We start from the raw sequence: 10,343 nt of genomic DNA on the forward strand, positions 1-10,343 counted from the left end.
TGTTTTCATTCAAATTCCATTGTTTTGATTCAAATTCAGTTCTGTTCATTCTAATTCTGTTGTTTTGATTCAAATTCCATTGTTTTTCCATTGAACTGAATTTGAATCAAAACAATGGAATTTGAATGAAAACAATGGACTATTAATACATTCTAATTCCGTTGTTGTCATTCAAACTCTGTTCTGTACATTTCAATTCAGTTTTTTTTATTCTAATTCCATTGTTTTCATTCAAACTCTGTTCTGTACATTCTAATTCTGTTTTTTTCATTCAAACTCTGTTCTGTACATTCTAATTCCGTTTTTTTCATTCAAACTCTGTTCTGTACATTTCTATTCTGTTGTTTTGATTCAAATTCCATTGTTTTTATTCAAACTCTGTTTTGTACATTCTACTTCAGTTTTTCATTCAAACTCTGTTCTCTATATTCTAATTCTGTTGTTTTCATTCAAACTCTGTTCTGTACATTCTAATTCCGTTTTTTTCATTCAAACTCTGTTCTGTACATTTCTATTCTGTTGTTTTGATTCAAATTCCATTGTTTTTATTCAAACTCTGTTTTGTACATTCTACTTCAGTTTTTCATTCAAACTCTTTTCTGTATATTCTAATTCTGTTGTTTTCATTCAAAGTCTGTTCTGTACATTCTAATTCCGTTGTTTTCATTCAAACTCTGTTCTGTATATTCTAATTCCCTTGTTTTCATTCAAACTCTGTTCTGTACATTCTAATTCCGTTGTTTTCATTCAAAGTCTGTTCTGTACATTCTAATTCCGTTTTTTTTCATTCAAACTCTGTTCTATATGTTCTAATTCCCTTGTTTTCATTCAAAGTCTGTTCTGTACATTCTAATTCCGTTGTTTTCATTCAAATTCCATTGTTTTGATTCAAATTCAGTTCTGTTCATTCTAATTCTGTTGTTTTGATTCAAATTCCATTTTTTTTCCATTGAACTGAATTTGAATCAAAACAATGGAATTTGAATGAAATCAATGGACTATTAATACATTCTAATTCCGTTGTTGTCATTCAAACTCTGTTCTGTACATTTCAATTCAGTTTTTTTTATTCTAATTCCATTGTTTTCATTCAAACTCTGTTCTGTACATTCTAATTCCGTTTTTTTCATTCAAACTCTGTTCTGTACATTTCTATTCTGTTGTTTTGATTCAAATTCCATTGTTTTTATTCAAACTCTGTTTTGTACATTCTAATTCCGTTTTTTTCATTCAAACTCTGTTCTGTACATTTCTATTCTGTTGTTTTGATTCAAATTCCATTGTTTTTATTGAAACTCTGTTTTGTACATTCTACTTCCGTTTTTCATTCAAACTCTTTTCTGTATATTCTAATTCTGTTGTTTTCATTCAAAGTCTGTTCTGTACATTCTAATTCCGTTGTTTTCATTCAAACTCTGTTCTGTACATTCTAATTCCGTTGTTTTCATTCAAACTCTATTCTGTACATTCAAATTCTGTTGTTTACATTCAAACTCTGTTCTGTACATTCTAATTCCGTTGTTTTCATTCAAATTCCATTGTTTTTCCATTGAACTGAATTTGAATCAAAACAATGGAATTTGAATGAAAACAATGGACTATTTGTCAGCGGTTGGGTGGAGGCGAGGAAGAAGGAACCCAAACGCAGGACTCGCAGGTAGGTGACGATTTATTATAAGGAGTGGATGAACAGAACAAAGGGAGAAAATGGCTGGCTGGACGACTGACTGAAGCACTGACTGACTAACTGAACATACAGACGGAGAGACAACACCACAATAACATCAATGACAAGACATTGGACTGGTTGAACTGAGGGACATAAATACACAGGCTGAGTGATGAGAGATTAGAACCTGGTGAGTACACAGCTGAACATAATGACCTAATGATAAACGGGAAGAGGACGGAACATAATGCACATGGACCAAGGCTAACACAATAAAACAGGAGGTGAAGCAGACAGAAGATAAACCGTGAACATGAACTAAGAATACTGGGTCAAAGACCCAGAAACCCTGACAGTACCCCCCCCCCCCCCGCAAAGGCTGGCACCCGACGGCCAAAAGAACGAAAAACCAGGACAGGGAGGGCGGAGGGGGCCCAGGACGGAGGGACGGAGTCCACACAGAGGCAGTTCAGGGGGCCGACCGTGCGGACGGCAACGGCGACGACGACAGCGCTGGTCCGGGGGCCGACCGTGCGGAAGGCGACGGCGACGACGACAGCGCTGGTCCGGGGGCCGGCCGTGCGGAAGGCGACGGCGGCCACTCAGGCGAAGGCGGGCCGGGGGCCGGCCGTGCGGAAGGCGACGGCGGCCACTCAGGCGATGGCGGTGCAGTTCAGGGGGCCGGCCGTGCGGAAGGCAACGGCGGCCACTCAGGCGAAGGCGGGCCGGGGGCCGGCCGTGCGGAAGGCGACGGCGGCCACTCAGGCGATGGCGGTGCAGTTCAGGGGGCCGGCCGTGCGGAAGGCAACGGCGGCCACTCAGGCGATGGCGGTGCAGTTCAGGGGGCCGGCCGTGCGGAAGGCAACGGCGGCCACTCAGGCGATGACGGTGCAGTTCAGGGGGCCGGCCGCGCGGAAGGCAGCGGCGGCGGCTCTCTAGTGTCAGGCGTACTGGCCGAGGCCCGGTGGGCACAGGACCAGTCGAGGCGGGACCAGTCAAGGCGGGACCAGGCGAAGCACAGGCTGAGGCTGCAGCAGACGAAGGCTCTGAGGCTGCAGCAGACGAAGGCTCTGAGGCTGCAGCCGGGCCGGGCGTGGGTGCAGCTGAGGCAGAAGCCGGGCCGGGCGTGGGTGCAGCTGAGGCAGAAGCCGGGCCGGGCGTGGATGCAGCTGAGGCAGAAGCCGGGCCGGGCGTGGGTGCAGCTGAGGCAGAAGCCGGGCCGGGCGTGGGTGCAGCTGAGGCAGAGGCCGGGCCGGGCGTGGGTGCAGCTGAGGCAGAAGCCGGGCCGGGCGTGGGTGCAGCTGAGGCAGAGGCCTGACCGGGCGTGGGTGCAGCTGAGGCAGAGGCCTCTGGCTGGAGACAGGCAGGGCCAGTAGGCGCGGAGGCCCCTGGCTGGAGAGCGGCCGGGCCAGTAGGCGCGGAGGCCCCTGGCTGGAGAGCGGCCGGGCCAGTAGGCACGGAGGCCCCTGGCTGAGGAGCGGCCGGGCCAGCGGGTGCGGAAACCCCTGGCTGAGGAGCGGCCGGGCCAGCGGGTGCAGAAACCCCTGGCTGAGAAGCAGGAAGGCTCACAGCTGGCTCTGGGTGCTGTGGCTGCAGGTCCGGGAACTGGACGGGATGGTGGACAGGTGACTGGGAAACAGGAGGCGACTGGACTACAGGGCACTGGGCGGCAGACTGGACTACAGAAGAGTGGAGGACAGGTGGAGACTGAGCTACAGGAGGTGACTGGAGGACAGGAGGGGACTGAGCTACAGGAGGTGAGGGAACTGACTGGAGTGGAGATGCTAAGGGAGGAACGGAGGCAGGCGTGGCTGCTGGCTGAGCTACAGATTGAGCTAGTGACGGAGATAAAATTACGGCTTGGGCTCGTAAGGCTGGTGCCTGGGCAGGGGACAGTTCAGCTAATCTAACTAGGGATAGTGCGAGGGCGTGAAAGGCTGGGTCAGGAGGTGGATGAAGTGGTGAAGTAGCGGGTGGACCGGTTAGCTCCTCCAAGCCTCCAGGGAGGTCAAGCTGGGTTCTGGTTGCCCTCAACCTGGGCGCTGGGACGGGCACGGAAGGTGGCTGGACACCAGTCACCCCCACCTGAGAAACAGAAGCAGGTGTGGAGGTAGACCGGGTCGCAGCTGCCCTCCTCCTGGGAGCTGGCACTGGTGTGGGCGTAGACTGGGCCCCTGTGCTGGTGGGAAATGGCTGAATACCGGGTGTGGAAATAGTGACGGTGTGTGTGTTACTGGCAGGTTTATTGGAGATTGTTCTGATTTCTCTGCCACCACTATTTACAGTCTTTGGGGGAGCAGAGCAGAACAAATCTTCCCAGTCCACAGAATCCTCCAGGAGGGAAACATCCCATGAATGAGAGATGGGTTTATTGTGCGTTTTAAGTGAATAATCAGATGGTGAGTGCGAAAAACAGTCACTGGAGCTCACCATCGGGAGTGGCTGAAAGTAGTCTGTTCTATGGCGGCGTGTGCGCCGCTTTCTCTGGGAAGCGGAAGCGGCCGGGGAAAACAGCAGAGCCTCTGGCGCGGTAGCCTCCGTTGAGCCGAGGTGGGAGGCGTAGCCGTTGTGCCGCGGCGATGGTGGAGGTCCGGCGGATGAGGCGGCGGGTGTGGGAGCGAGGAGCGGAGTGGCGAGAGAGGGAGTGGCCGAAGCGCGGCGTGGAACGTCCACTCTCCACGGCAAATGCTCCGGTACAGGTGAGGCAGCAGGTGGGGGAACGCGGCGTCTCCGAGGCCCGCCCAGAGCCAAGCGAGTGCCCTCGAAGACGTGCTCTCGCTCCGCGAAGAGCCGCTGTCTCTCCTTGAGCTTTTCCGCCCACAAGGAGAGCGCTACCTCCTGCCACTCGTAGAGGTCCGAGTCCGCTGGGTTCCAAACGTGTCTTCGTGGCACGGGTCTTGTCATTCTGTCAGCGGTTGGGTGGAGGCGAGGAAGAAGGAACCCAAACGCAGGACTCGCAGGTAGGTGACGATTTATTATAAGGAGTGGATGAACAGAACAAAGGGAGAAAATGGCTGGCTGGACGACTGACTGAAGCACTGACTGACTAACTGAACATACAGACGGAGAGACAACACCACAATAACATCAATGACAAGACATTGGACTGGTTGAACTGAGGGACATAAATACACAGGCTGAGTGATGAGAGATTAGAACCTGGTGAGTACACAGCTGAACATAATGACCTAATGATAAACGGGAAGAGGACGGAACATAATGCACATGGACCAAGGCTAACACAATAAAACAGGAGGTGAAGCAGACAGAAGATAAACCGTGAACATGAACTAAGAATACTGGGTCAAAGACCCAGAAACCCTGACACTATTAATACATTCTAATTCCGTTGTTGTCATTCAAACTCTGTTCTGTACATTCTAATTCTGTTTTTTTCATTCAAACTCTGTTCTGTACATTCTAATTCCGTTTTTTTCATTCAAACTCTGTTCTGTACATTCTAATTCTGTTTTTTTCATTCAAACTCTGTTCTGTACATTCTAATTCTGTTTTTTTCATTCAAACTCTGTTCTGTACATTCTAATTCCGTTTTTTTCATTCAAACTCTGTTCTGTACATTTCTATTCTGTTGTTTTGATTCAAATTCCATTGTTTTTATTCAAACTCTGTTTTGTACATTCTACTTCAGTTTTTCATTCAAACTCTGTTCTGTATATTCTAATTCTGTTGTTTTCATTCAAAGTCTGTTCTGTACATTCTAATTCCGTTGTTTTCATTCAAACTCTATTCTGTACATTCTAATTCCGTTGTTTTCATTCAAATTCTGTTCTGTACATTCTAATTCTGTTTTTTTCATTCAAACTCTGTTCTGTACATTCTAATTCCGTTTTTTTCATTCAAACTCTGTTCTGTACATTTCTATTCTGTTGTTTTGATTCAAATTCCATTGTTTTTATTCAAACTCTGTTTTGTACATTCTAATTCTGTTTTTTTCATTCAAACTCTGTTCTGTACATTCTAATTCTGTTTTTTTCATTCAAACTCTGTTCTGTACATTCTAATTCCGTTTTTTTCATTCAAACTCTGTTCTGTACATTTCTATTCTGTTGTTTTGATTCAAATTCCATTGTTTTTATTCAAACTCTGTTTTGTACATTCTACTTCAGTTTTTCATTCAAACTCTGTTCTGTATATTCTAATTCTGTTGTTTTCATTCAAAGTCTGTTCTGTACATTCTAATTCCGTTGTTTTCATTCAAACTCTATTCTGTACATTCTAATTCCGTTGTTTTCATTCAAATTCTGTTCTGTACATTCTAATTCCGTTGTTTTCATTCAAATTCCATTGTTTTGATTCAAATTCAGTTCTGTTCATTCTAATTCTGTTGTTTTGATTCAAATTCCATTGTTTTTCCATTGAACTGAATTTGAATCAAAACAATGGAATTTGAATGAAAACAACAGAATTAGAATGAAAACAATGGACTATTAATACATTCTAATTCCGTTGTTGTTATTCAAACTCTGTTCTGTACATTTCAATTCAGTTTTTTTTATTCTAATTCCATTGTTTTCATTCAAACTCTGTTCTGTACATTCTAATTCTGTTTTTTTCATTCAAACTCTGTTCTGTACATTCTAATTCCGTTTTTTTCATTCAAACTCTGTTCTGTACATTTCTATTCTGTTGTTTTGATTCAAATTCCATTGTTTTGATTCAAACTCTGTTTTGTACATTCTACTTCCGTTTTTCATTCAAACTCTGTTCTGTACATTCTAATTCCGTTGTTTTCATTCAAACTCTGTTCTGTACATTCTAATTCCGTTGTTTTCATTCAAACTCTATTCTGTACATTCTAATTCCGTTGTTTTCATTCAAACTCTGTTCTGTACATTTCAATTCTGTTTTTTTTTATTCTAATTCCGTTGTTTTCATTCAAACTCTGTTTTGTACATTCTAATTCCGTTTTTTTCATTCAAACTCTGTTCTGTACATTTCTATTCTGTTGTTTTGATTCAAATTCCATTGTTTTTATTCAAACTCTGTTTTGTACATTCTACTTCCGTTTTTCATTCAAACTCTTTTCTGTATATTCTAATTCTGTTGTTTTCATTCAAAGTCTGTTCTGTACATTCTAATTCCGTTGTTTTCATTCAAACTCTGTTCTGTACATTCTAATTCCGTTGTTTTCATTCAAACTCTATTCTGTACATTCAAATTCTGTTGTTTACATTCAAACTCTGTTCTGTACATTCTAATTCCGTTGTTTTCATTCAAACTCTGTTCTGTACATTTCAATTCTGTTTTTTTTTATTCTAATTCCGTTGTTTTCATTCAAACTCTGTTTTGTACATTCTAATTCCGTTTTTTTCATTCAAACTCTGTTCTGTATATTCTAATTCTGTTGTTTTCATTCAAAGTCTGTTCTGTACATTCTAATTCCATTGTTTTCATTCAAACTCTGTTTTGTACATTCTTATTCCGTTTTTTTCATTCAAACTCTGTTCTGTACATTTCTATTCTGTTGTTTTGATTCAAATTCCATTGTTTTTATTCAAACTCTGTTTTGTACATTCTACTTCAGTTTTTCATTCAAACTCTTTTCTGTATATTCTAATTCTGTTGTTTTCATTCAAAGTCTGTTCTGTACATTCTAATTCCGTTGTTTTCATTCAAACTCTGTTCTGTATATTCTAATTCCCTTGTTTTCATTCAAACTCTGTTCTGTACATTCTAATTCCGTTGTTTTCATTCAAACTCTGTTCTGTACATTCTAATTTCGTTTTTTTTCATTCAAACTCTGTTCTGTATGTTCTAATTCCCTTGTTTTAATTCAAACTCTGTTCTGTACATTCTAATTCTGTTGTTTTCATTCAAATTCCATTGTTTTGATTCAAATTCAGTTCTGTTCATTCTAATTCTGTTGTTTTGATTCAAATTCCATTGTTTTTCCATTGAACTGAATTTGAATCAAAACAATGGAATTTGAATGAAAACAATGGACTATTAATACATTCTAATTCCGTTGTTGTCATTCAAACTCTGTTCTGTACATTTCAATTCAGTTTTTTTTATTCTAATTCCATTGTTTTCATTCAAACTCTGTTCTGTACATTCTAATTCTGTTTTTTTCATTCAAACTCTGTTCTGTACATTCTAATTCCGTTTTTTTCATTCAAACTCTGTTCTGTACATTTCTATTCTGTTGTTTTGATTCTAATTCCATTGTTTTCATTCAAACTCTGTTTTGTACATTCTTATTCCGTTTTTTTCATTCAAACTCTGTTCTGTACATTTCTATTCTGTTGTTTTGATTCAAATTCCATTGTTTTTATTCAAACTCTGTTTTGTACATTCTACTTCAGTTTTTCATTCAAACTCTTTTCTGTATATTCTAATTCTGTTGTTTTCATTCAAAGTCTGTTCTGTACATTCTAATTCCGTTGTTTTCATTCAAACTCTGTTCTGTATATTCTAATTCCCTTGTTTTCATTCAAACTCTGTTCTGTACATTCTAATTCCGTTGTTTTCATTCAAACTCTGTTCTGTACATTCTAATTTCGTTTTTTTTCATTCAAACTCTGTTCTGTATGTTCTAATTCCCTTGTTTTAATTCAAACTCTGTTCTGTACATTCTAATTCTGTTGTTTTCATTCAAATTCCATTGTTTTGATTCAAATTCAGTTCTGTTCATTCTAATTCTGTTGTTTTGATTCAAATTCCATTGTTTTTCCATTGAACTGAATTTGAATCAAAACAATGGAATTTGAATGAAAACAATGGACTATTAATACATTCTAATTCCGTTGTTGTCATTCAAACTCTGTTCTGTACATTTCAATTCAGTTTTTTTTATTCTAATTCCATTGTTTTCATTCAAACTCTGTTCTGTACATTCTAATTCTGTTTTTTTCATTCAAACTCTGTTCTGTACATTCTAATTCCGTTTTTTTCATTCAAACTCTGTTCTGTACATTTCTATTCTGTTGTTTTGATTCAAATTCCATTGTTTTTATTCAAACTCTGTTTTGTACATTCTACTTCAGTTTTTCATTCAAACTCTGTTCTCTATATTCTAATTCTGTTGTTTTCATTCAAAGTCTATTCTGTACATTCTAATTCCGTTGTTTTCATTCAAACTCTATTCTGTACATTCTAATTCCGTTGTTTTCATTCAAATTCCATTGTTTTGATTCAAATTCAGTTCTGTTCATTCTAATTCTGTTGTTTTGATTCAAATTCCATTGTTTTTCCATTGAACTGAATTTGAATCAAAACAATGGAATTTGAATCAAAACAACAGAATTAGAATGAAAACAATGGACTATTAATACATTCTAATTCCGTTGTTGTTATTCAAACTCTGTTCTGTACATTTCAATTCAGTTTTTTTTATTCTAATTCCATTGTTTTCATTCAAACTCTGTTCTGTACATTCTAATTCTGTTTTTTTCATTCAAACTCTGTTTTGTACATTCTACTTCCGTTTTTCATTCAAACTCTTTTCTGTATATTCTAATTCTGTTGTTTTCATTCAAAGTCTGTTCTGTACATTCTAATTCCGTTGTTTTCACTCAAACTGTATTCTGTACATTCAAATTATGTTGTTTACATTCAAACTCTGTTCTGTACATTCTAATTCCGTTGTGTTCATTCAAACTCTGTTCTGTACATTCTATTTCCGTTGTTTTCATTCAAACTCTGTTCTGTACATTTTAATTCCGTTGTTTTCATTTAAAGTCTGTTCTGTACATTCTAATTCTCTTGTTTTCATTCAAATTCTGTTCTGTACATTCTAATTCCGTTGTTTTCATTCAAACTCTGTTCTCTACATTCTAATTCTGTTGTTTTCATTCAAATTCCATTGTTTTGATTCAAACTCTGTTCTGTACATTCTAATTCTGTTGTTTTCATTCAAAGTCTGTTCTGTACATTCTAATTCCGTTGTTTTCATTCAAACTCTGTTTTGTACATTCTACTTCCGTTTTTCATTCAAACTCTGTTCTATACATTCTTATTCCGTTTTTTTCATTCAAACTCTTTTCTGTATATTCTAATTCCGTTGTTTTCATTCAAACTCTTTTCTGTATATTCTAATTCTGTTGTTTTCATTCAAAGTCTGTTCTGTACATTCTAATTCCGTTGTTTTCATTCAAACTCTGTTCTGTACATTCTAATTCCGTTGTTTTCATTCAAACTCTATTCTGTACATTCAAATTCTCTTGTTCTCATTCTAATTCCGTTTTTTTCATTCAAACTCTGTTCTATACATTCTTATTCCGTTTTTTTCATTCAAACTCTGTTCTGTACATTCTTATTCCGTTTTTTTCATTCAAACTCTGTTCTGTACATTTCTATTCTGTTGTTTTGATTCAAATTCCATTGTTTTTATTCAAACTCTGTTTTGTACATTCTACTTCAGTTTTTCATTCAAACTCTTTTCTGTATATTCTAATTCTGTTGTTTTCATTCAAAGTCTGTTCTGTACATTCTAATTCCGTTGTTTTCATTCAAACTCTGTTCTGTATATTCTAATTCCCTTGTTTTCATTCAAACTCTGTTCTGTACATTCTAATTCCGTTGTTTTCATTCAAACTCTGATCTGTACATTCTAATTTCGTTTTTTTTCATTCAAACTCTGTTCTGTATGTTCTAATTCCCTTGTTTTAATTCAAACTCTGTTCTGTACATTCTAATTCTGTTGTTTTCATTC

This window comes from Aulonocara sp. 'chitande type north' Nkhata Bay, linkage group LG5, assembly GCF_057382095.1.
Source record: "Aulonocara sp. 'chitande type north' Nkhata Bay isolate Kocher_YH1m ecotype deep benthic linkage group LG5, A_spYH_male_GT1.1, whole genome shotgun sequence".
NCBI lineage: Eukaryota > Metazoa > Chordata > Actinopteri > Cichliformes > Cichlidae > Aulonocara > Aulonocara sp. 'chitande type north' Nkhata Bay.